The sequence below is a fragment of the Athene cunicularia genome (assembly GCF_003259725.1).
Source record: "Athene cunicularia isolate RWA chromosome 5 unlocalized genomic scaffold, athCun1 chr5_part1, whole genome shotgun sequence".
In the NCBI taxonomy this organism is placed as follows: Eukaryota; Metazoa; Chordata; class Aves; order Strigiformes; family Strigidae; genus Athene; species Athene cunicularia.
The window spans coordinates 31,631,942-31,657,320 of NW_020799101.1; positions in this window are offsets into that span (position 1 = coordinate 31,631,942).

The window sequence follows — 25,379 nt, forward strand, 5'->3', positions numbered from 1 at the left end:
ATGGCTTGGGATTCCTGAAGGCCAGTCTTACCTATAAAACTGAGATAAAGGCAAAGAGTAGCTAAGCCTTTTCTGTGTCCTTTGTCACAGGGCCTTGCCCCATTCATCAGTGGATTTTTGCTAGTCTTCCTTTTACTGTTTATGCACTTGTAGAATCCTTTCTTGTTTCCTTTCACATCCCTTGTCAGATTCAAGTCCAGGTGGGCTTTGGCTTTCCTAACCCCATCCCTGCACAATTGGACAGTATCTCTATATTCTTCCTGAGTCACCTGCCCAATCTTCCACTGTTTGTAAACATCTTTTTTATCTTTTAATTCAGGCAGAAGTTCCTTGCTTATCCATGCAAGATTCCTACCACTTTTGCTTGTTTTCCTGTTTGTTGGAATTGTTGAGCTTGGAATAGGTGATCCTTGAATATTGATCCACTTTTATGAACCACTCATCAGGAGCATGTCCTATGACATGACATGTTCCTTTCAAGAACCTCTCTTACAGGATTACAGAATGTTGAGGCAAGAAGTAAACTCTGGAGGTCATCTTGTCCCAAACCCTGCTCAAGCAGGGCCACCTAGAGCCACTTGCCCAGGTCATTGTCCAGATGGCTTTTGAATATGTCCAAGAATGGAGGCTCCACAAACTCACTAGGAAACCTATACCCTTGCTTGGTGGTGCTCATGGTAAAAATGTGTTTCCTGATGTTCAGACAGAACCTCCTGTGTTGCAGTTTGTGCCCATTGCCTCTTGTTCTGTTACTGGGCACCATAAAAATAGCCTGGATCTGTCTTCTTTACACCTTCACTACAAGTATTTATAGATATTGATGAGATCCCCCTTCCAAACCTCCTCTTCTCCAGGCTAAACAGTCCCATCTCTCTCAGCCTGTCCTCATATGAAAGGTGCTTCGGTCCTTTAATCACCTTTGTGACCCTCCACTGGACTCTCTCCAGTATCTCCATTTCTCTTTGGTACTGAGAAGCCCAGCACTGGACACAGTACTCCAGGTATGGCCTCACCAGTGCTGAGCAGAGGGCAAGAATCATCTACCTTGTCTTGATGGAAGTGCTCCTCCTAATGCAGCCCAGTACACCATTGGCCTTCTCTGCTATGAGGGCATATTGATGGCTCATGCTCAATTTGTTTGTAAGTATCAGGTCCAGCAGAGCATGTCTCCTTGTTGGCTTCTGGATCATCTGTGTCAGGAAGCAGTTGTCAATGTACTCCAGAAAACCTCTAGCTTGCTTTTGCCTTGCTATGTTATCTTTCCAGCAGATGTCAGGGTGGTGAAAATTCCCCATGAGATCCAGGGTCTGGGAACATGAGTCTTCTTCCCATTGTCTGAAGAAGACCCTCAACTACTCCTTCCCTATTAGGAATGACCCATATTGATCTGCCCACTAATTCCCAACCCATCAACTCTCAGCTGGCACATCATCCTTCACAAGGCAGAGCCCCATGCATTCCCCTTGGTCTGTCACATACGGGGCAACTCCTTCTTGCATTTCCAACCTGTCCTTCCTAAGGGGCCTATGTTTCTCCACTGCAGCACTCCAGTTGTGTGAGCTATTCCACCATGTCTCCATTATTCCCATGATGTCATAATCCAGTGTGCTGATTCCCCAGAAAGGGCATGAGAGCTTTTCTCACAAGACTGTTGCATAAACACTTCCTTATTTACATACCTATGCTCTTGGTGCACTTCAGCCTTGTTTTGTTTATTGCTATGTCCCATCTGTTCACACCATCTCAGATCCTTTGCCTGCCCCGATTACACAATTACCCATATTCTCAGATACTAAAAGGAATATCCTCCCACCACCTCTACCATGAGATGTTTTCTTCTCTTTTGACTCACCATCACCAGATATGGGTCTGAGGACCAAGACTGAGAAAAGAAATTTGGAACCAGTCAGGCTAAAAGCTTGATTCCTTAGTTTCTGGCATGCTGATTGACAATACTTAGTGGAAAATACAAAATGGCTGCAAACCAGATCAGCCAAATAGTCTACAGGTCAGCTGGTGTTATTTACTGATACAATTAACTTCACAGGTTCCAGGAAATAATCCTTCTCCACCTATTTCAATTCTTGTTCCTTTCAGTTTTGTTCGTATTACTTATGTTTTGCCTATCATGATAAAGCATATTACAATCTAATGACAGAAATAAAATATAATTCCAGTAAAATTTGACATAACATGGAGGATTAAAACCATATAAAATGTTAAAAGATTTCCCTTTTGGAAGAGCAATCTAGAAGGCATAAGAACCTGCACCTGCTTGAACAAACTTCATTTTATATGACTTTGTAGGACAACTGATCATAGTTTAGTCCTTCTTACCATGCCTTTTGGTGACACAGATGACCACTTTGCTACTGCCCTAATAATCATCATAGTTTGAACCAATTTGCTTTAGAATACCCAAATTTTTGGGCTGATTTTGCTTTCTTCTCACTTTAATCTTTTTTTTTTTTTTTTTTTTTTTTTTTTTTTTTTTTTTTAATCAATCCCGTGTGCACATTAGTTAGCTTTCTGGTCAGTCATTTTTTCCTCTCCTTTGTTTTAAAATGCACATTGTATATGGATGAACCCCTTTAACACTTCTTCCTTTTAGGAAAGGGTGTAAACCCTTTCAGCCTTGTCTTGCTGTGATTCCTTGAAACCAGCTTTTGAGGACTTGAGTTGAAATCCAATCTCATGCAACTCTCAATACTGGTCAGTATCACTTCTCTAAAACGGGAAGAGGGTAAGAAGATATTACACAAAACATACATGACAGGCACATAGTGCTGTTTGATTCCAACCTCCTGTGAAAATAGGAATGTCAGCAGAAAATTCCATTTCTAATGAAGTGTTTTGCTTATTTTTATAAAATTGGGCACACTTAAAACTTGACTTGTTTGTTCTTTATTGGAAAAAAGATTCAGGAGCTTGAACCGTTAAATATTGCTAAAGTTTTAGTCTTTGATTGTTCCCAGATAATTCTTTTAGAAAAGCCATGGTTTTGTTCAGGTCTGGGTTTGTGTTGTGTGGGACATTTTGCTTCCAAATATAATGCAGTATTTGATTCACCTATACATTTCAGTCTTGTGTTGGATTCTGACACATTTGTTGGGTGAACCTGCTTGATGTGGTTTACTATTAATGAAGTATAAGCTTTCATTTTTCTTTATTTATTACTTTAGTTGAACTCCTGCCAAATACCACTGTAGCCTTTTCTTCGGTAGCATATTGAGATAAAAATTTCATGATGTAGTTTTCCTCCCAAGGGATGACTTCACCTCTTAGTATTGTAGTTTATTACCTCTGCAGTTAGATTATCATTTTTGGTATACATTTTGCTATATCTAGATTTGATGGGCTGTAGGCATTTAATTATAAAAATTTTGCTAGAAATAATAATAGGAATTCTGTAGAGAAAAATTGAATTTAAATTCTAAAGATGAAAAAAAATCAATTTTAAATAACATATAATATTTAATACCAAAGTTATTAGTTTTATTGTTGTGTTATAACAAAATTTTAAAAGATTGACTTTGACAATGTATGAAAGAAGCTCAAATTTAGATGGAAATTAAAATATCGATAATAAATTTCAGTAATAATAAGAAATTAGTATCTTCTGTAGACTAAATGTTCTTTACCTTAGTAATAATGACTACAGAAGTGTGTAGCAGATTTGCTTATAGCCTGGATGGGAATGGTATATTATGGTCCATGTTCGACTTTGTAATTGTAGAATATTACCTGAATGTTTTGTGGGGTTTGGGGTTTTGCTTTTTTTTTAATTTTTTTCCTTTGCAAAATAAACATAAGCTTCATTTATTCTTAACCATTTTAAAGGCAGTTTTCCAGTAGACAGGTGGCCAGCATTTTCTAGAGAAGGGGGTGGAAAGAAGAACAACTAGATACAACTCAAATATCTTTTGAAGCTCACACTAGTAACTGTTTCTTTAAAGATCTCTGATTGTGCACTGTACAAATTACCAGCAAAATCCAAGCCACTTGATACAAATGAAGAATCAGTCCTCTGATACTTTAGTTGTCTTCTACACGACGATATAGCTGTTTGTCACCTCTGACAGCCTAAAGTTAAATATCTAGTTTCTATTTGCAGTACAAATTTAGCTATTTCAGAAAGAAATATGCAGAAACCAGCACACACATCAAGGGCCTGTTCAGGCTAGCCAGAGAGCCCAAATGGAAGAGCATATTTCCAGTCTCACAGTGTTCAGCTGCCTAAATTTAGTCCCTGAATAATGCTGCACAGCAATTTCAGCTACTTCCAGAAGCTATTCACTTGTCACAATCTTGTGCCAGTTCTCAAGTAGTATATCACCTACTTTCTTACACTCCTACTTTCTTATGCAGGGACATAGGGGTTCCAACACTTGTTTCGGTGCCTGCTGGGGTTTGAAACTTTTTCTGCTTTCTAAGCAAATATTACTAAATACCAGGATAGTGAGTATTCTAAGATAGGAACTTCCCTGCTGTATTTAGTGATTAATGTTATTACGTAAGGTGCTCAATGACACTAAAATTCAGTAATTCAGTTCTTATTTCTATCCCTAGTGGTTGCTTTACTTTTTTCTTTTTTTCTTTTTCCTTTCCTTTTACCCAGCAACCATTTAATTAGACTGTACAAAGTAGAGCACCTTCAAAAGAAATTTAGAATACCTTTCACTAGCAGATTTTGCTATAGCTTGATGACTAACGCAATCACTAAAAAAGAAAATTCAGAGAGCTACAACAGAGGAGAAAAAGTATAAAACAGAATCTAGATATTTTACATCTTGGCTGAGGCTATTAACTGTTGAGTTAATTGATAAAAGAAGGAATAAATTAGTCTCAATTCCTGCCCTCTTTTGAAGCAAAAATAGTTGTATTCCTACAATGCAATCTTCAGATGAATTCTATATGTGAGATAAGGGAAGATACAACTCAGCTGATATGAGCTACACATGAGAGAGAGAGCAAGCTTCTAGGTTGTACACCTACATGTAAAAATATTGACACCTGAGCAACTCTTGGCCAAAATAAAAAATGTAGATGTCTACAGAACCTAAACATTAAAATAGGCGTCTCCAAAAATCACCAAAGTCTTGGTCTCAGAAGATGCTAAATAAATGTTTTGAGAATTTGGACATTAGGTTCAGTACTAAATGTCTGTAAAGTATATATTTACATGGTTAAATATTTGTATGGATGTGAGACAATTACCGAAAGACAAAGTACATGTAAAGTAGTGTTTAGAGACATGAAAGACTCTAGACCACATATATTAACATTCACTTTTCTGTAAGCAGTAGTCCTAATTCTGATCTGGAGTTGCACAGTAGTATGATTTAATTTATCATTTGGTTACAAATTTAGTTCACACTGAGATTGGATGTCCTTTCTAAACACTGATACAAATATAGCAAGGCTGAGCTGCCACTGTGAGAACTGTATAGGCTCAGTAGATGGGAAACTTAACTCAGTCAGGAGGAATCTGAGGAGCTGAGTAACTCAGGGCAGCACAATAGCAGAGAATTGCTATGATGATGCATATGCTATGATGATCTGTAGGTAGAAAAAATACGACTATAGAGACAATTTACTCAGCATGCACATGAACTTGCATATCTTAAGGAAGCAAAAGCAGAGTGAAAGCAATTTTTCGAAAACAAACTGTGTGGTTTCATAGTATTATTTCTTCCACAGTGGACTAATCACTTCTTCAGAATTTTTTATTTTAGTTTAGAAAAATACAGTTATATAATTTATAGGTAAAACCACAGATGCTTAGATTATCCTTCTGTTTGGAATGCTAGCTAAAATGATAAACTAAACATGGAAAATATTGAAATAGTACACTGAGACACAATGTTTATTTAACATTATTAGCTGTACTTCATATTTTGTTCCAAATTACCTCATCCCCTTACCATTCAAGACTCGTAAATCAAGCCTAAACACAATAGGATGGGGTTTTAAAATCTAATTTTGGGATTTGTTTTCTGGTTTTGATGACTTCGATATGCTCTTTCACCACAAATGAGAGGACTAGCAATGAAAGTTGAGCTTTTCAGTAGTAATGTGATTCTGGAAACTACAGACTTCAGAGAGCGGACAATAAACTGTGGGTACCTTAATAAACTAAATGAATAACTAGGTTAATCAGGAAAGATATTTTTGTAAGCACTTTTTGTGATGGCACATAATCAGCAGACTTTCAAAAACATTTGATGTGAAAATAGAAGCTTTCTTAAAACCTAAAAGTGTCTGAGTTCAACCAAACAGATCAGATCCCCAAGATAACCATCTAATTTTGAAAACTTGTCTTCATACATTATTATGCAGCTGCTTCTTGGGTAAATAGTAAGAAGCTGGAGGGGAGGAGGGGTGAGAGAAATTGCTTTCTGGTAGGAATGAAAAAAAACAACATTTTACCCAGACTTATGAAAGCAAAAGAAAGAGTAATAACTTTCAAACCAAGTTACCCATGCTTTGATTTTTTTGGTTGTTTGTTGGTTTTTTATGTTTGTTTTTTTTTGTTTGGTTGGTTGGTTTTTGTTTTTTGTTTTGTTTGGGGTTTTTTCTGAGATGAAGGAAAGTCTGTAGATGACACTAATATTTTCAGTCTCATAGTCATGTTTGGGACTAAGAAGACTGAATTTGCAAGGGTTTATTATCTTCTTTGTCTCACGAATTATATCTTAGAAAGCTCTCATATATATATTTTCATAGTTTAAAGTGCATTAGAACCTGACTCAGGGATACATATTCCAATACTGCCCTGTGAAAAGGTGTTGTCAAAGAGGAAAAAGTATGTTTGAGTGTCACACTGAAGAGTGATGCAAATAACCATACTCATAGAAAAGCTATCTAAATCACCACCACTCTTAAAAAGTTTCAAAATATATGAAGAGCTTGATTATTTTTCTCATAATAAACAAGAATTCAAAGCTGAGATCAGCCACCACTCCACTAAAGCCACTTTTCCTTGATATTATGACTACAGACAGTAAGAATTAAAATATTCAGCATCTCAAGTTTGATGCATCTGCCAAGATGTCTCCTTGTTGTGCTGATTCAATTTCTGTGAATGCGTTTATTTAGAATAAGACAAGTGTACAATGCATAGTTTAGGCTTAATGCCCTCTTGTTATACTGAAGGTTTTTTGCATGTGTGTGCACAATATTTTTGTTAATTATTTCTATTGTCATGTATACTCTTATCATAAGCAGGTCTGTTGTGCACAGTACAGTACAAACATTAAGCTGAAAGCTAGTAAAAATAGTCAGAAAATGTAAAGTTTCTCTAGTCATAAAGAATTTAAATTTAAAAAAAAAAATTAAAAGAGGCGGTGCAGGAAGATTATAAAAAGCAGGCCCTTGGGAACAAAATACGAGGGAGAAGATAAAGACTTACGATTTTCATTAAAAGATGAATCTGATGCAGGTCTAGAAACAAACAAATGTCATCAGAACTGCAAAGGAGGCTGATGAATCCTTTCCTTAACCTGCTTCCCGAAAACATGCAAGAAATGGGTGACTATGAGGAGTGAAGTAATGGAAATGGGATGAAATGTAACAGTACAGTATCCCCAATGGTGCACAGTAAGAGTTACACCAAGAATTTGTCATAAACTGAAACATCAGCAGCTGAATGCGAATAAAAAAGAAGGTGACCTTATTAGTGGATCAGAAGATGACACTATGTTACGAATAGAAAACAACGGAGAAAGGTAAGTGTGGTTCTAGAATATGCAGGTAGAAATTCTTCCAGGAGAAACCCTGAAATATTAGTATCACTCTGCACAACTCTTCTCTACAATATGGTGTACAACTCCGATCACTCATTAAAAGGAAAAAAAAATTAAAATCGTTCAATCTGCATGGGTAAAGGTAAGTTGTTAATGGGGTAGCCAAAGAAATAGAAAGTCTTAAGAGAAGAATATTGTCTGTAAATACAAAAGTGAGTTAAACAGAAGGGAGAGCTATTTAAGATAAGGAATAAATGATTGCAAACTGCTTATGAATATACTCAGTCTGAACACTGAAATGCTTTCACCTGTCAGAGAGGTACCTGAATAGCCTTTCATTACAGTTAGCAGGGACAAAACCTAGTTATAAAATGGTTGCTATTTCAATCTAGATCATTGAAAATAATATTCAGTTGTTTCCGAATAAAGAAATAAACTCAGTGGTGGAGGAGATTCACTCCTATCCAATGCTGTGCATTTCTTGGGCCTTCAGACAAAATACTGATCTAATCCAGTCCTGAACAGATTGCTCCCTCATGTCTTCTGGCAAGGGCAAAGGAGATTTCCTGATCACTGCACATCCTTCATTGCTTTGAACAGCTTTCTTCAGGAAATCTTTATTCTTTTAGGCTGGAATATTTACAAATTCCTTGTTAAGCTTCTCTTGAAATGCCTTCACTGTTTTATGTCAGTAACATAATGTGTTGAGATAATAAACTCAGGTCAACAGGGTTTTCTGAAACATGAAGGACAATTAGGATGCTGTGGAAAGGTACTAACCAAGTGAGGTAAATGAGAAGACATGATGGGACAGTGGAAACTGTGCAAGTTCTTATGAAACTGAGAGACCTTGATATTGAGCTAGCAAAATAAATATCCAAATTTATACTGCAATAATTATAACTGACTCACAGAAATACAGCATCAATAGCAACCCTCCAGTAGTAAAAGGATTTCCAAACCAAAAATATCCCAGATAAAAAAGGTCTACAAATCTACAAGGTCATATCTTCTGTGAAAACAGCATTTGACCATACAAGAAGTAAAAAAAAAAAAAAAAACCAACAAAAAAAACCAAAAAACAAAAAACAAAGAATAATGTATTTCTATTAATTTCACTTCTGAATTATGCATTTCTGACTTCTTTAGCATTTAGCTCATTTTAGAATCTCATTTATAATTGATAGGAAAAGTTTGATTATTTTCCTGTGCTATCATACACTTTAAAATAATTGAGCCTAGAGGTGCAAAAGGAAGCTACATTCTTCCTAATTGGGTTCATCTGAACTTTTTACAATCTACTCTGAGAAAATTTAATTGATAATTAACAGCACTTCAGATCATCCACTCGTGAGACTTTAAAAATACATGAAAAGCTGACAACTCATTGACTGAATGAAAAACAGTGTACACAATTAAATATAAAGAAAATCTTGATTGCCTGAATCAAAGCTTACTGTGTTGCACGGATGAATGAAATCTGTTACATGAAGACTCCTTTTAATGTCCAAATTGTATTTTAAGTATCAAATATATTAACCCTCATAATATTCAGTGCCACACCATGTATCTGAGAAACCAAGGAGGAGAAGGCAGTCTGTTACGGCACGTCAGAGTCCTTGTCTTCTGTGAATCATAGCTTTCAGCTGCTGATTTCTGGCAATAAGAAGTAGGAAGTTATAGATGTTGCAACACTTAATCATACATTCTCCTGACAAAGTCCAGGCAGAGATTTTTCAAGGAATGTGTCCCTTATTCACCAGATTCACTGAATTAGAGATTTCCCAACATACTTCACATCTAAGTAGTCAGTGGATATATTCCAATGTTGAAAATAATGCATCCATCTGTTGCTTATATGCTGAAGATAACAAGTCTCTGTACACCCCCAAGAGGCAAGTTTAATAACCTTTCATCTCTATTTCCTACCTAGATAATCTGGGGTACAGGAAAAATGCAACACACTTTTGCTGCAGTCAGTATGTGAACTGACACCAGTAATAAATTAATGCTGATTCTCTAGGTAAAATTTTAGCTTGGGGACCATGTGTTTTCTTTATGCACCAAAAGAAAAGCACACAACAATGTTGAATACATACAGGTTATTCACTGGATACATATCTATATATCTATCTATCTATATCTATATCTATATCTATATCTATATATCTATATCTATATCTATATCTATATTCTATATCTATATCTATATCTATATCTATATCTATATCTATATCTATATCTATATCTATATCTATATCTATCTATATCTATATCTACATCTATATATCTATATCTATATCTATATCTATATCTATATATCTATATCTATATCTATATCTATATCTATATCATCTATATCATCTATCTATATCTATATCATCTATATCTATATCTATATCTATATCTATATCTATATCTATATCTATATCTATATCTATATCGATATCGATATCGATATAGATATATAGAAAGGAAATTCAACTAAATATATGTGCTCCACTGGTTGATCTACAGGGAAGATGAGGATAATTTTATATAACCATGCACTGCTCTTAGAAGACTTTTGCAAAGCAGTTATTTTTCTCTCACTACATTAAACGAACTCCAGAGGTAGATGGATATTAGTAAGAGACAGCAGCTGACTGAAAAATTCCAATTAACCATATATGGGATAAAATAATAAACAAAGGCACATGCTTGACATATGTTGAATAATTTTTACTTCTGTAGGAAAAGGTTCAACACAAGAGAGACCTTAAAATATTTGACAACTTTGAATACCATCAGACAAACACACAGGCAAGCAAGCCATAAATCCTAGGTGACTAGACAGGAAGTTCCCATGTTTTTGTTAAAAGAGAGCAAATATTAATCCTCAAACAAGAAAGTATATTTGTCCATTCCAATGGGGTTGCCAACTCACCTCTGACTCTTTTTGTATGATTCTCTTAACTTTTTGGAAATACAGGTGGACCTTTTGGGAAAGCCACAAGGTTGGCAGGAGTTTCAGCCTCTCAATAAGTACACTATTTGTGGCTGATTCCCAGCTGCCACTTCTCCAGAACAAGTTAAATTACATGAAGGAGCAATACCACTGTCATGAGTAGCTTGGTAAAGTAACTATAGAATTTATTCTCCTTTCTTCCTTCCTTAAAATAACTGCACTGCATATCTTTTTTAACTTGGGAAAATGCAAATCAGTTATAAATGCAAATCATTTATAAAAAAAGGACCACGAAACAGTGAATTACACAGAAAAAATAATATATATAATTCTTTAAAAGTGTAATCCTTGCCTGTTTCCTAGAAGTCAGTTACAGTAAAACACTTAGCAATAGAAAAAAAAAAAAAAAACAAAAAAACAAAAAACAACCCACAACAAAAAACACCAACAAAAAACCCAACAAACAATCATCACCTGAATTATACAGTGCAACTCACTGTGACTTCTAAGGATATATAACATGACGATTCAGTGTGGGCAGCTTCTTTAATGTCAGACCCTGGTCCCAAGTCTTAAGTCAATCTGGAAATGTTTGGCTTGAGTAATCAGGCCTTGTGGCTGCAACTGTATCCCATGTTCCAAAAGAACAAGAGATAATGCTGAGGTTGATAAGAGGAGGTGAGAGACTTAGAGCAGACCCTAGATTCCTTCTCTGTTTCCACCAGTGTTAGTGAGCTGTGGATCAGATCTTTACCAAGTGAGGAGTTTGAATACAACTGTAAATGAAAGCTTAGGAGCACTGATAGTCCTGAAACAACTATTGGACTACTCAGGAATGATGGTATGAGATATAAATCTTCCTATGAACTATTTTCACAGAGCCATTTCAGAGTCTGGCTGGTACTAGTAATTATTTCTACTGGGATTGGCAAAAAATTTATATTTATTAAGGGATTAAGTATATGAGGATTGTTTCAATAATGCTTTTGGTTCCTATTTTCAAGTTTCCTGCTTCTGCCAGAGTGTGGAAACAGCAAAATATGCCTTTAATATTACTCATGCAAACTCCCTTTAGAATAGAAACAGTTGGGCTGTTTTTTGCAGTGTTCTTTTCCCTTTCTTCAGAGATGATTTGGGTGAGAAGATGAATTAGATTCCTTTTGGTGTTTATTTAATTTATTGGTTTTCTCATCCAGACAAACCAAAGCTACTTCAGATACCTAGAAGAAAATCAGAGATTAAAAAAACCCCCCACCAAACCTAAAGGAACATTAGTTATTCATCTTATACTGAATTTCAGTGGTACACTCATAATGAAGAGACTTTTCCATCTCTTAGTCTCTCACAGAAGAAGTGTATCTCTCTGTTATGGATATATATGAGAAAAACAAATTCTAACAACTTAAAATCAGGATTAAGGACAAAAGCAGTTTCTGCATCTCTCAACAAACTGATTAGACAATAAATATTTAGCAGAATAGCACAACGTTTGAAATGAGCAGCTCTGTCTAAAGAAGTGCAAATAATATTCACTCTGATTATAGACATTGTAGCTGAGCAGGGATAAGAGATGTTGTAAATCCATTAGTGAAGCACTGCTTGCCTTCATTTCTGTTTAATATTTCTTAAAGCTATAAAATTGTATTATGTTAATGTAATGTACAGTCCAAGTGATAAAGGCAGCTAATGTGATTACCACTCACTGTGCTATAAACCTTTCAGCAAAGCTGCAGACAAATCGGTATTCAACTGTTTCTCATGACGATGGTGTTACACAGAGCAGATCACATGTTGAAGGCATCATCTGGTTGCTGGGACATTCTTGTGTGCAAAATGTGTAGCCACTAGAATGGGAGTTCAAAACAGTACTCTTATTTATTGGTGAGTAAGCAAGGCTAGCAGACCAGAGGTCCTTATTTAAACTATGCATGCAAAGCACGCACCTAGCAGGTGTCCCTATTGTGACTATTCACATGCAGAACAATTATCACAGATCAGATCATAGAGAGAAATTTCAGGTTTGCTGGCATTACTGTTATCCTCTTCATCTTGCTTCCAAAATAAGGAACAGTTTACAAAAAATGATGGAGAATCTTCCTCAGTTTTCTTATGATCATAAGATAGTTATTCTTTCCAGTTATTCCAATTTCATAACTCTGAAGTGACAACTGTACCTCATCTGTTCAACTTTACATTATAATTTAATTCTGTAATTCTATTAGAGAATTCTGTATCATAAAATAATTCTAGTTCATGAACAGCAGTATTAAGTAAGAAGAGGTAGAACAAAACTGAATCTGGGGTCAAGGATAGGACAGATTTACACATTCTCTTCCAGGAATTTTGAATTGGACAAGAACCAATGGAAAGATTATCCTCACATGATGGGCAATCAGTCTGTTAAATGGTCCATTAAACTCTCCAGCTGACATGGCCTTTCCCTCTTATTTATTTGTTGCAATAGTCACTGCAGCCTCTGAATATATCTTTCAATGGCTTTTCTTTCAGCGGTGCTTCTGAAAGAAGGAACCGTCATTTCGTGTGTTCAGAACTATGGTAGTGTGCAAGCACTGACTGACTTCCCTATTGTTTGTTTATAAAACTATGTGCTTTGCAGTTTACTGGTAACAATTTAAATGAGAATATCAGCAGAGCAGGAGAGCAGGACCAGGCAAGCTACCACACAGGTTCAAACCCAGCCATAAATTGTCCTTATCCTCCAGAATAGAATCCATGCTTGGAGACTTTCATCCAATTTTCCTGAAGCCAGCAAGTTTAATGGCCAACAGCAGCAACTGAGGAAGGGTAAATTGGTGAGAGCGTGATGATAAAGAAAGACTAGAGGTGGAGTGTTTAGTTTTTTTCAGCCAAGAAAGGGGAAGGTGTCAGATGGCATCTAACAGCAACTCAACAATACCTATGAGGAGATAATCAAGAAGTCTGAGTCAGTCTCTTCACATTGGTTTATGGTGGAATTTTTTTTTTTTTTTTTTTTTAATCAGGATAGTTGAGCAGTGTTGCAGATTGCCCATAAAGGTTGTTCAGTGTGCAGCCTTGAAGGTTTTTAAGACCCGACGGGATAAAACACTGAGAAACCTGGTCTGACCTGGCTGGCCTAACTTTGGCATGACTACTAAAAACTCTCCTAGATGTGGTACTGTGATTCTATAATTTCAGCTCGCCACAACATTATCTTGTACTAGGATGTTAGAGAATAGTGGGAAGAGTAGCAGTAATAAAAAATTAGAGGGAAATAAATGCAGAGATATTGTACAATTTATTATGGAAAAAATTCTACAGACATATAAATTGTTAGAAACTTATCTTTAACTATCTTATGATCAGCAAAGGTACCTTGGCTAAGAATTTAAGAAATAACATTAACTTGTACTGATCACTGGAAAGAAAACCCGAGGAGATGCTTTATGAAATATTACTGATCAGTTTCAGTATTTTACTTATGAAAGGAAGAATAAGTCAAAGAAGCACACATTATCCACGTCTCTATGCTCTTCTCTTCCTCACTGTGTAACCTCTGAATTTCAATACTTTCTATACAGCTTGTATATATACAAGCAAGCTTATGCAGATATATAGCTCCTTTCTGCCCTCTGACTCAAGGGAGTGGCTAAAAGCTACTAGAAAACATAAACCCATTAAAAACAAATTAAGAACTCGAAAGAGCATGCATAATAAATATCACTTTCAAGGAAAGATGGGAGCAAAAGTCTAGTTTCAGATGTAGACTCCTCGCAATACTCCCCAAATCCTTGCATCTAGGGGTTTAGCTGTGGGTTCATATCTAATGTCATGCAGCCTAGCAGTATATTAAAGCTTTAAAAGCCAGGGTAAAACATTTCAATATCTTTCTAATGATGATTGATTCTTTTTGTATTCATATGAGTAACATTAATTGAAGTGAAATCATTTAAGATGAATGTAGATAGAACATTTAATTTCTTCTGCATTCCAGGAGAGCCTATTTAAATGAATAATTGTACAAAAATGAATAGCAGAAAGAAACTGAAAGTTTGCATACAAGACATGAATTGTACAATAAAATAACATAAATCTATTAGTACTTTATTTTTTCAACTTTAATAAGTGACACATTCACCATATGTATATATGGTATAGGAAATACATAGTCCCATGCCATGGAAAACATATAAATATGAAGTTGGTTTATTGTCCTCACACTTTCTGTTGTATTATCACAGCAGTGACAATCAATAAGATCTTCAGAGAAACATCATAAAAAATGACAACAAATCTGACTTTTTTTTAAAAAAAATTGATGTGTTGCCATTTTTCCTTTATCCAAAATTATGCAGCAACTGTTACCTATGAAAATACTTTACAGCCTACCCTGATAGCGCTCTTCAGAGAATGTTTTTGTAACTATCCAGCCACTTAGGAACTGCTGCCTTCTTCCTTTTGCCTATATGTTTTTTTTCCCCAACCCCTGTCTTCTAGTGATCACCTTAGCCAGACCAACATTTGGAATTCTGAAGCAGTTTCTGAAATCCTTACTTCCATGCAAGATCATCTGGGTTTTTTTAATAAATCCACTGAAGTAATTTGGATTACTTTTCAAACAGCTGGAACTCAAAGCTATGAGACCCAGACCCTTATAAACCTCACCTCTGTGTGGATGTTTAGTATTACCTGGAGTTCAGTGACTGACAGTCATAGATGAACTAGCTTCCTATCAAGCTACAGCTCCAGTAACTTTATGCCAAAAGCCGAGCTCTTTGTCTGTAGATTAAACTATGAGGTGAACTTGATTGTGATGTAAATGTAAAGGATTAGTAAATGTGGTTCCTAAAAATAATGGCAAGGAACACAAATATTTTGCTATGGAGTTTCTTATATTGTAAAAAAGTATAAATTGTGTGGATTTACCTTACCCAGCTCCAAGTGACTAATGACTAGGTATCTTCTCTTTTCTAGAAAGGAAGAGCAACAGATAAGATGTAGAATATGTTCTTCCCTCTACTGATAAAAAAGCAAGAAGCTTTTAGGTGGTTAAAGTGGGTTAACATTTTAACTTCACCTTGAGATGCTATTCAACAAGTGCAACTGTGCTAGGGATTTTCAAATTTTCAGGTTAATCACATTGTATGATTTATTGCCTTAATCCTGAAACTGTATCCAATATTTTTGGCTTCAGGTCTAGAGGACCATCCATATCATCCACATTCTAGATCATGTAAATTCTTTCAATAAATTCAGGGCTAAGAAAACAGCAGTCAGATTAAGATTTATCTTTTGACATATATTATATCTGTGTTTCTGTAGTTTTTAAGACAGGAAACTTTATAACAGAAAAGCTCAAATATTGTGACAGCCTTCTGGATTTAGAAAGAAGTTCTGTAATTCATGACAGCTTCTAACAAGTCACTCCAGATCTCTGTGGATTTGGAAGAAGTGTAACATTTACATTGTTGAGCCATTCAGCATATTGCTTGTAGCCTACAGTGCTGATTTTCTTAGACTTGGTTTCCAGTGTGATGGATTGCAACCATAATGATGTCATTAGTTCAGTTCCACATGCTTTTAGACAGAAAAATAATGTGGATTTGTAAGCAAGCTGAATATCACTTTGAGCTTTAGGGGTCCAAAACCTCACATTTCAGTGAACAAAAACACAGCAAAATTTTTTAATGAATTGTGAACAAAGGTTTGTTATCACTTTGATGAAACACATAGCTAAGGAAAAGGTAGTTAATAAAATGTATTTTTATGACATACATTTTGCAGTGCGTATAACATTGCAGTTCAGACATATTTCTGTTTTGTATTCAGAATAATGAATAATAAAGAAAAAAAAAATCCTCACATACTTTATATCCTGTTCTTGCTGTTTATGTGAGGATGTGTTTAATACACTGTGGAAAGAGAACGGAATCAGCAGCTGGTTTACCTGGGAAACAAACTTAATGTGCAGGCAAATCTGTGATTGCCCAGTCAGAGAGGAGAGATGAAGCATATACTACCCTCAAATGATAGCAAGAAACTGGGCAGGTTCATTACTAACATACCCAAGTCGTTATCAGCATATTTTGTAGCCTATTCCTCTCATGCAGTTTACAAATCTTGAATAATCTGACAAGGGCTGATTTCAGATGTGGTTGCCAGAGTCTTGTAAATAATCTTAGTGGGGTGTGAGGGGGAAGCAAAGGGAAATTAAGACTCTGAAGGGCAGCTTCTCAGATGGCAGCTCGCAATGACAGTTTGACAGATTTTCTGGTGTTGTGGAAGAATTATATGCAATAACTATATGAATCGCTCACTTTCCTCCAAGGATTACATATTTTTTAAAGTGTCATAATACAAAGCTGTGGGAAGCATTGCTAGGTAGGAAAACACGAAATTCTATTTTATTTCCCTTTCATTTGCATAATGTAGTCTGGAGGGTTGTGTTTATCAGTGGTGGGAAGACAGTTTAAACAAATGTTCAACATATGTGTATCATCAGCAGCAAAAGGTCATGGTCTTAGCAGGCAGCTAAAAAAGTAAACAAAGACCACCATGTCTGCATTCTCCCTGCATCATATTTACAGCCAATAATAGGTCCCTAACAGAATATCTGTCAACTTGGAAATATTTACTGAGCATTTTGTTCTGTCTGATATAGACTGTTTAAGTGAGTCATTATTCTGGGAGGCACCTACTGCCATTTCAGAAAGTATCTTGAGAATGCGGCAATTTCATATCTGTAATTCAACGGCAGCTAACTAACTAACTAGCGAAGTTCCACGGACTCCATCCAGTGCAACTGTTTCCATGGCAATTGGATACTCAGGCATTTTATTGAAATCCATGAGTTAAAACCTGTTTGCCAGACACCATTAAGGGCTAGGCAGTAATGCTCAGCTTTTTTCTCACTATGTATTGACCAGTAGGCACACTGAATATTTAACTTCCATGATTTCCGTATTCATAGTATACAATTCTGACTATTCACATCACAAAAGTAAGTTGATAATTTGTTTTTCTGACTCCCTTTGTTCTTTGCATTCAGTGTCTACTGAAATATATTCTAGTTAATCCCCCCCCACTCCTTACACTAACATGCACCAGTAAAATACCTGCTTGGCTCAAAATATACAGGATCTCATGGAAGGAGCTATTTCACCTCTGATACTGACCAGTGCATCTGTTGAAGAATTTCAAAGCCAGCGTCTTCCCACAAAGAAGGCTTATTTACAATCGATCTGTGTTATTTTTTGTCAACTCACTCTGATTTCTGGATGTAAAATAACTTTGGTTCATGGGAATGGTTATTAAATGAACCCTAGCCATGTTGAGTGAAAACCAAGGAACAGGACAAGGGGAGGGAGGACGGAATGAACTGTCCACTTTCTTTGATAAACTGAAAGCAAGTGTTATGACAATTACTGTCTAAGCCTGTTCTTACTCAGCCTTTCTTCTAAATGGTCTGTTTATATGCCAGAAAGAAAAAAAACAAAACCAAAAACAAACAAACAAAAAAAAAGCAGGTCCTGATTTTAATCTCATATTCCATCTGCTTCTGGAATTACTGCTAAGGGCAGGTGGCAAATGAGTTCTTTCTAATTTTCCAGTCTTCTCCATGGGACATATTCTGCCTCCTTGTTCAGGCTGAGTAGTTCTTCACCAGCCCTTGGGATAAAATAAGGAATAGCTCAAGCTGAGTACATGTGACAGAACCTGACTCAGTATGAAATGAGGGCATGCATGGTTTAATGTTACATGTGTGATGCGCTCAATTTATTATGAGACAATGATTTTAGGTGGAAGGTTTCAGTACAATAAGCTGGAGCGCATGACTTAAAGGCATTTGCTTTATGACTAGTCTGTTTAGTGGCATGTCTACATAAAGTTGTTTCTGTACCTGCTAGCGTAACTGTGTTTTGCTTAATATAATGCTTTGAAAGGTCGCATTTCAAACAAGAAGGATCATTTTTCTCTCTCAGATTTTAACCAGGGAAACACAATATAAAAAATGACAACTCCAGACCTATACCCATCAATCTAATTTGTGGATATCAAGACTTTTACTGACATCTCAATGTAAATCTATATCAGATGTATACATGATTGATTCATAAATCTTCAGACACATTAATACATATACATTGGTATATATGCACATAGAAATATATGCATGCATATAAGCATGGTGTAAGTGCATACAAAGTCTCTGACAAAGGGGACACAACTGATTTTCAGTAGGCTTATTTGACAGAATAATAATTCGTTGATCTCTCTGCCTTACTGAGGGCTGATAATAGAATAGCCCAAGGGGAAGAAACCATGCCAGGATCCTAGATCAAAGGGTTTAGCTCTTTGCTCACATAGGTGCTGAATCCGTGGCGTATTTCCAAGTAAAAGTGCCTGCAGCAACGTTTGCTAATTACAGGTTGTGTTCTACTGTTTCCAAACAGGGTGAAAGTGACAGAAGTTTAACTGTGAATAATTACACACTTGAATAAGTATGTGATTAGCCCTATTTGTTGTGGTTGGGACTAGAGTGACAGGACAAGAATGGAGTGATTGCATTATTTACAGCTTAATTGTAGACAAGTAATTACTTATGTAAGCTGGTGCTGTGGGGTCAGGGAATACATGCCTGAGAATGTCTAGGATTTGAATGGAAACTTCAGAAACTGGGTTTCCAAATGATATAGCAGAAATGAAAATTCTATGTGTTTATCTAATTATGGAGGGGTTTTCTTGAATCAAATGTCTTGGAATGTTAACTGTCTTATTCTCTTGAAACCAAGGATTTAGATGAAACCTTTATAAACCGTTGCTTCCAGCCTAATAAATCACAAATGCCACCTAGTGGCTTTTACTATCTAGTGAATCATTGCTTACTCGCCAAAAAAAAGTAAAAAAAATCTAGTTTTACCAGCATGCTATTTCCATTGATGCGCATATGGTTGATGAGATTGTCTGTGAACATTTTTCCACTTAGTTCCCAAATACATTTTATTTGCATTGGATCAGACTGTGAAAATCTTAATCATTTGGCAAGTAGTAGGGAATAATCCTATTAAAGTATAGTTAAAATCCCTGTCTTTGAACTGTGTTTTAACTATGTGTTTTCCTTGCCAAGTAGAAGAAGGTTGTGATTTACAAAAAGAGACTTTAAGTTACTAATAACATTAGCTAAGTTAGTTAAATTAGCTTAATATGTCAGTAAATTGCCCCAATTTATTATTTGATTAAGTCAGCTGATCCGAGTAAGTAAAGGCTTCGTTTTTCACCTGTGTGCTCCATTTTCAAAATGAGGAAGTAATCAAAAATGAGAATCAAGTTCCAGAAAGAAAAGGAAGGAAGGAAGGAAGGAAGGAAGGAAGGAAGGAAGGAAGGAAGGAAGGAAGGAAGGAAGGAAGGCAGGCTCAAAGAGCTAGGTTAAAATACAATTGTGTCTGTTTTTCCAAGTTAACTTGTTGCCTGGCATTTTTCTTTAGCAAGTGACTAAGAGACAGAAGGGACTCAAGGTATCCTCTATGTTCTTCTTTTCATTAGGTCAGAAGATTATCTGTGATGGAGATTATGTAGATCACAATTAATTTATAACACAATTGAAACTGTCTTGCTGTCTTAAATGTAGGATTTAGAACAGTGGAGTTTTTCATACAATAAATACTAATTAATTGCTTCCACAATTAATCCACTTACCATTCAACCAAGGATGACTTCCTAATAAAAAAGAATAAAAACCAATCAAAAACTGACTAGTCATTACATATATGGACTACTCCTCAGTTTGAATGGTAAACTATACCGGATTGCCAGAAACCAGTATTACTTAACTCGTTATAATATGTTGGCATTCTTGTCTGAAATGCTCTTAAAGCTCTCCACTCACAAGTACCTTTTTTACCACATGAGAATAACAGTAATTGAAAATGTTAATTAATGAATATTTTACTCTTAAAAAATATATTTGCTTCTCCCTAACCCTTGTGGCACAATGTATTTTTTTTATATTAATAATATAGCCTTTAATTTCAGTGAACGTACTCCAACTGAACTCTTGGGTTTTGGGTGTTATTTTTTGTCTCTTGACCCAAATATCTATATAGTTCTCTGTAAAATTCAACGATGTTTTATGGTGTATATATATGTTCAATTCAAACATAAAATTCAGGTTTTTTCTGCTGGTCTAAAGGCATGACATCTCTTCACAAGTGGGATCATAAAAGAATAAACTATATAAGCTGGACACAGACTGAAATACTTTGTAAGAGAAACAACTGTTATTAATATATCCATCAGTACTATAAGAAGAAATCAAATTCCAGTCACATAGAAGGAGTTACTTTAAGTGGATGTTAGACAAATTCCTAGTTCTTTTGCATGCTACAATGAAAACAGAACTGTAGGGATCATATCAGGGACTTCATTCTGAAAATAAACCACTTTGTGCAAATTTCATTAGTATTTTAATGTAAATGTCACCCATCTGAAATCAGATTTAACCTATTTTTTTAAAGGGAGTTGTCAGACTAAGTATGCAGCTAGTATCTCTTGTATATATTTTGCTTCTTTAGTAAATCCATTCATTTTATTTTGTTGGAGGAAGAAATTTTACTATTAGGAGCTATGTTATAGGTACCTAAAGAATGACATATAACTTTGGTTGGTTGGTTGGATGGTTTGGTTTTGTGGGTTTCCTTTGAAAAGCAGCACATAATGTAAGAGGCATCGGACTGGAAACTAGTTATTTTGCTTGCTGCCTAATGCCATTCCCAGGATACCATCTTTCTCATGCTTGTGGCAGTGGATATATTTCACTCTTTGTTGCTTTTCAGTGCTAACAGTAAATAAATGAAAATGCCTTTTCCCTGGTCATTCCCCTAAATGTGCTCGCTGCTTTTGCTTATCCAGCATGTATAGGCAAGTTGGCACTCTTCCCAGCATAAAGAGCATACAAACGCTGGCAGCTATAGGGCTGTGGCACAAACAGCCAAGCTGATTTTTACAAATGGACACACAAATGCTTAGGTCTCTGTTAGAGGTTCTAAATCCCAGAAAGTATGCCAAACAGCTGGTCTGCTATTGTCCCAACTTTGCTTTAACTGGGAAATGAAACAAGTATTATTTAGCTTTTGGAATCACTATGTTTATTTCTCCTTTGCAGTTGATACAAACATTGAAAATGGCTGTTCACAATATCCTTCATGATCCAGCTGCCAACATGGATGCACATAGATGCATCTGAGGCACCTTGCTAAAAGCCACCAGGCACAATAAAGACACAAGCACAGGACCTGGACTGTACATGACAACTCACTGAATGAAGATTGTAAAGTTTGTCTTAGGATGGAATTCAAAATGTATAGAAATATCCAGTTATCAGACTCATTGAAATCCCCATAGCTGATGGTGACTGAATGTTTTCTAAGCACTGGTACTGAAAAAAACTACTGAACAAAATTAGCAAAGCTTATAAAAAATCATTATCCTTTCTATCTCTTCCAGCTGGCTCTGGGAAGCACATTGCAAAGTTATGCTGACTTTACATGTTTGCCTTTTCCAGGTCTCTCTCTCTCTTCTTTATTAGGAAAGGTACTTGCTGAGCCCGAGTAAAGGGTAAGAAAGTTCTAATTAGGTTATTTACTGTAATGTTACCATAGTTACTTTTTTTTTTTTTTTTTTTTTTTTTTTTTTGGCAGTATGAATTTCCACAAGTATATGTAATTTTTGTAACTATTTTCCTTGCTAAACATTTCTCTGTTCAACTCTTAGACACTCTTCTGGTAATATTTCATATTTTGCTCTTTTGAGGTGATTCAAGTAATCCACTTTTTCAGAGATGTGTCTTGACAGGGTTTTGCACAACATAATCATACTCTTTATTTTAACATCCCTTCTCTCTGTTATCTAGATCTGTGTGATTTGTGTTTTTTTACTTTCTCTTTGAATGAATATATATATTATTTCACATTGTTCTTTTTATTGTTCTCTCAGGCTATTGCCAAAATATTTCTTATATATCAGTTAACAAAAATCTATATAATGCAAAGCAGGTAAAGAACCACAAATAGAAATATGTTAAGATGCTAATCTGAGATTTGGAAAAGCTAGATTTCATTAACTCTTGGTTATATATTTGTTATATGACCTTATCTGAGCACCTTCATTGCTAAAATGGTCCTGACATCTTCAAACACAAGCCAAGTGATGCCTGTGCAACCTTACCTGGGCACTAGGGCTTATAGCTTCAGACTGGCTGTGAGACCTGCCACCTGCCCAGGTAGGATCCTCAGAAGTGGCATCCTTGCTGCTGCTACACCAGAACAACTTGATCCTGATCCTCAAGGGAGCAGTCTAAGATAGAGGCCAAACATATATATATATATATATATATATATATATTATTTTCAAGATACCTAAAGTCATACAAAACTTGAAGTTTTTCTGCCCTAATGCAAAAGTGCTTACTCAGTTCTGCAAGAACTGCAAAAATTTCACCTTCCTAGAAACAGAGGCTTTAGGACATTTTTCATAATTAAGGACTTTTGATCTGTGAAGTTTTTATCACTCTTAAATACAGTTATACAGGTATTAGGGGACAGAGATGTTTTTTTCTTTTTTCCCAAAGGAAATTATTTCAACTCTTATTTACTTCCCAAGTTAGAATGAAATGGCAAAGTATCAAAATTTCTCCCTGCACTGGAAGCTTACAAAACTTTCCTCTTAGCAACATGCTAATTTTAGTTTTTATAATCATACTTATTAAAATGTTACCATTAAATAACTTGTGGGCCATGTGTCTGGGATATCCTGGACAGAAGAATGATGCATGCATGTAAACTATATGCATAGGAGTAACAGCTATTTGCCTGGGATTTCCATCTGTCCAGCAGCTCAGTCTTGGTTACTGTCACACTTCCATCAGGGATGTGATTGATGGTGGGGGAATCCAATAGAGAGAGAAGACGTTTAAAAACATTAATCAAGTCTCAAAATGGGACAATTCATGGATATGACTATCGCAACTACAATGTTTTCTTTTTATTCATCAAGCTACTGTTGGATGCTTGCTTTCTTCTCTGTTTGATGCAAACCTGAATACCATGAGGATTTATTATAATTCCATATGACTATGAACTCCAGATGCTGGGTAAGCTAAATCTCTCATAGTATAGTCTGCTCTAGGAGATTTAGTCATGCATTCAGAGGGGAAACCAAAGTACTTTATGGGAGATATAATTCAATCAGAGTTTCCTCCCTATAGAAAAGGGCTATGAGCTATCCTAAGTAAAACTGGTACATGCTTCTCTAATAACTAACACAGGGACAAACGAATATTGAAAATATCTGAAACTTCCTTAAATTTTATTTTTATGAATCAAAACATCAAGAATCAGATTCACTTGTCCCAAGATAAAATATTATATGCAGAATTTCCCTAAAACAAATTTGAAGTTATGTGGTAAAATTGGAATTTTGACATGGAAAATTTTTCATTATGAGAACTTTGAGCAGAAATTTTCCGAAAGTTCAACAACTTTATTTTGACAACATTTCAAATCACTGTCAGCTATCAATGCCTTTAGTGAACTACTCTGCGGTGTTAAAAAGAGAATATTAACAGACTGACTACTTTTAAATATCATTCAGTCTCTTTTAACATTATTCATTCATCATGAAATTAATGAAGTGTTATTAATGATTTTCTCCAGTCTTTACAATTAACACTGTACCTCAGATTGCCTCAGCTCGGAGAAAGTGAGACATTTCTCATCTTGTATCTCCCTGGTGATGTAAAGTAGCAGAAGAGATAGCAGCATGACTTAAATGTGTTACTGCTAAATACCCAAATCTTTGGATACAAATTAGTCAGAGGTGACATGAACATCACTAAATCACTTGTCTTTAGAATTCCACTGTACTATGATGTGGTGAGCTATTAGCACGTGGATGCCATGCGTAAGGAATCATTCCTATTATTCCTTTGAAATTATATCCACATTAAAATTGTCTTTATTAAAATTGCCATACTGTAACTACCATTTTACTGTATTATAGCATAAAAGTAGTAATCGCTGAAAAGTAAGGTAGATTGTGTTTGAAATTTAATAACGACCATTTTATGAGTATCAATGAGTATCAATGGAAAGGGACTACAGATGAAGATGGTGGTACATAGTTAATGGTTAATGGAGACAGAATATGGAATCTGGGTTTATGCAGTGACATACAAGTCTGTTCCAGCAAGTCTCCCAGTGGCTACCCACATTCAGAATCAGGCTACACAGGAGGAATAGAACAACTGAGTTAGATAGAATGTAAAGGAGGAAAGAAGAGGGAAGTTTCACAGATGAAATAGGTGAGATCTATGGTAGAAGAAGATGCTAAGCAGTAGGCTAGGCATTAAGGAAGAATTAGTTAATGAAGAGGAGATGGTTGTAGAGGCCAGAATAATTTAATTCCTGACAATTCAAGACTATTTAATGTTCCAAACTTTATTGACTTCCTGATTTTTGAAATTATATACCTCCTTTCAATTTCTTTTGCATTGCTACTCAAATTCTAAATAACAAGGCTTTTTTATCCTTTAAAAAACCAGCAGGCTCTACTTGTTTTTGTATAGTGCATAAATTATGTCAGGATTATGATAAAAGACTGACTTGATTTATGTAATAATACATTTTTTTTTATTTTTTTTTTTTTTTTTTTTT